Raw genomic sequence first — 3182 nt, 5'->3', positions numbered from 1 at the left:
GATTCTAATTTCGTCCTCCACAGGTTTTTGATATTGTGTTTACATAGAAAGTTTAAATGATTTAAAATGCTCACCGCATTGATTTTAGAATATCTCAATGTCTGACACTCTGAGTCCAATGTTTGCCAAAGATGTTATATGGAAACTAGTTTCCGTCAGTGGTTTCTACCTCGTCCTTTGAGAACTACTCAGTGCATCTACATAAAAAGGAGCCCATATCCTACCTCGACAAATAGGCTATAATTGAAAAAGGGAAGGAAGTAATTTGAAAGATTAGTGCTTTCAAGCAAACAATCAAAGTCTTCAGCTTTATAAGATTATATTAGAAGAATGCCTTGCTATGGCAAAATAATCATCACCCATTTACTAATAGACAGTCCTGAAACGCAGTTTAAACTTAACCAAACTGCTAACACAATTTTACAAGACACAAAATAATCATTTTAAATTGCAAAAATATTCGACACTCTTAAAAGAAAGATAGAAAGAAGTGTCCTGTCCTGTCGATATCATGACAATAAAATAAAAATAAGTTGAACATCGATATAAAAATCGACTCGACTTGGTCCAAGGAGTACAAAATGACTAGCGGAGATGTCATAACGCAAAATCTCTGAAGAAAGTAGCGCGCCAAAATGCAGGTGTTGGGGAGACGAGGAACGTTACTAGCTCCGCTCTTACAAACCTATGGTACCAGTACCAGCCCATTATTTTCAAAATAAAATCACCAATCAATCAAGACCAATCTTTAACAGGTAGGTTTTGATTTGACAAGGAACCGGAACGCCCTCTTTAGTTCTAGTAACTAATATTCCAAGAGACTTATTCCCTCTTATTATAAAACGCGGTATCAAATAAGTATCGGCTTTTGTACTACCTTTAATCCACCTTTAAGTACGACCTTGAAAAACGTTATTAGAAAACGCAGTTTATCGCAAGTCCTATTACTATCTGTAGTACAAAAGATAAACCATCGAGCCCCCTAGTTTAACTGCAGTACTTAGTCGACAAACGTCAAATTCCGACATTATTTACTTTTGAGGTTATTTGTTTTGTGATGAAAAAAACGAAAGTGGATATAAATATGTGTGATTTGGAATACTTGGATGTGTTAGAATACTATTGAGAGTGTCCGGGGACCCAACAGAATGTGTCATCGAAAAATCTCTTCAAATTACCTGACGACAATTTTCGATATAAATATCGATTTACGTTTTTCGAAATAATAGTCAATTGAATGCATGATGATAATCCAGGATGATCCTATGATGCTCAACTGGGCTCGCCATAAAGTAAGTAGCCTTTACAGTGCAAGTAGGTTGCCAAAACATCCTAATTAATTGTATACGAGTCAAAGTTTTTATTATGGATGTTTGTTTATGTTCCACACATAAACTACCACATAGATTTTGATGAAACTCCGAAAATATATCAGATTATCATACAGTCTATTGTTTATTTACAGATTCAAGACTATTTTGGCGTTTTGCACGCCGTATCTCTGCCAGTAATATGCAATGTTTGTAAAAGACTGGAAGCTTGCTAAAATGTACAAAAATGCCTAGATGAGAAAGGGAACAAGATTGTGTGATGAAGAACAGTGTCCAACATGTATCAGTGCATTTGACTGTATAAATAGACATCGGAATAAAATATAATTTTCTACTTTTATGTTGTTTCAAATGTTTCATTTTCTTTTGGTAATTTAATGCACACGATATTCTGTGTGTAGGTAAGTTATTGTGCACTTCATTTTGAAGAGGTTCTAATTAGATGCACAACGTCTTATTTAATCATTTAAATCGGGATGAAAATAATCCAAATTATTTCTAACCTAAAACAAAACAACTCGGATACGCGCGCTGACGTTCCGTTATACGCGCAAACTCGATAGTTGTTTAAAAGAGAATAATTGGATCATGCATATCGTTAAAAGATACTAGAAATATAAAATTACCTTTAAATAATAAAAGTAATATTTTCAACTGCAGAGATATTTTTTCATTATCATAGTTATTTATTTTTCATCAAAATAGACTTAACAAAATAATGTAAAAGGAACGGCGCATAGAATTCGGAACGATTGAGCGAATGATTAAAATATTTGTTGCTTATAATCTGTGGATATTATTTGAACCATAGACAAATCGAAGTACTAAACAGTCTTCTCTTAGTCTACGTTTTGTAATAAGGATGTAAAGACTATCGTAAGTACCGTAACAAACCAAGACGTCTTCAGTCGGGTTTAAACCACTACTTGCGGCAGTTTTATAATAAGAGGGATTATGTTTTACCACCTTTTGTATTTACCTACCATGTCTCTGCGAATAAAGATTTTCATTTTCATTACCTACGTATGTAACTTGACCTACAAGAAGGCGCCCGACCTACCTTCCTTATGGCATCTCCACTATCTTTCCTTCCTCCATGTCTCGGACCCTTATTTGGTCTACATTGAAAACGGTGTTAGTCGACTTTTTGACCCTTTTTGATCGAAAATAATGTAATTCGCGGCGCTATAAAGAAGTGTCGGTCAAAAATAAAAGTGTGTTAAGATTTCGTCGTCTTTTATATTCGGAGGTAGTCGGATATTTTTGGATGTCACTAATGTTGTTTCGTGTCTTTGCTTGCGTATAATTTCAATGGGTTTTAGTATTTTTATAGGTACTATGTAAATATTATTTTCGAAAATAAAACCTGAGAATTAGATGTCGTCTTCACGTTTAGCTACAGGCCATTAAAAAATTCAAATACTGACCTAAAAGCTGAAACAGACTAGGAGACAGACGAAAGTTTTTATTACTTACCTGTTTTTGATCGTTTTTTATTATTACATGTCGTGTTAATTTGATAAGGATTGTCACAGACACACACGCCAATATTTTTATTTCTATCAGCATTGTTATTTATTTTTGAGTTCGCTTCGAAACAGAAGAATGGATGTTGTAAAAATAGAAGATATAGGTTTATTTTATTTAAAGCTTGAATAGAACTTTCGAAAAACTTTTTATTAGGAGTAAAATATCACTCCTGTTAGTCAGTACTCTAAACACGCTCATCATCTGCCTAGCTTCTTCCCAACTATGTTGGGGTCGGCTTCCAGGTTAACTGGATGCAGCTGAATATCAGTGTTTTACATAGCGAATGCCTGTCTAATCTCCTCAACCCAGTTACCCGGGAAA

The 3182-nt window shown here is 34.3% G+C and overlaps 1 long non-coding RNA gene across 1 annotated transcript; it reads left to right on the top strand.

Annotated features, from left to right (window-relative positions):
* The first annotated feature begins 845 nt into the window (after positions 1–845).
* LOC135118924 (uncharacterized) lies at positions 846–1669 on the top strand. The gene is made up of 2 exons (XR_010277866.1): positions 846–1292; positions 1466–1669. It is a non-coding gene; the product is annotated as an uncharacterized LOC135118924 (long non-coding RNA).
* Positions 1670–3182: the final 1513 nt, after the last annotated feature.

This window comes from Helicoverpa armigera, chromosome 27 (genome assembly GCF_030705265.1).
Source record: "Helicoverpa armigera isolate CAAS_96S chromosome 27, ASM3070526v1, whole genome shotgun sequence".
Taxonomy (NCBI): domain Eukaryota; kingdom Metazoa; phylum Arthropoda; class Insecta; order Lepidoptera; family Noctuidae; genus Helicoverpa; species Helicoverpa armigera.
The sequence above is the reverse complement of the archived record's forward strand: the minus strand, read 5'-3'. Positions and strand labels throughout refer to the sequence as shown.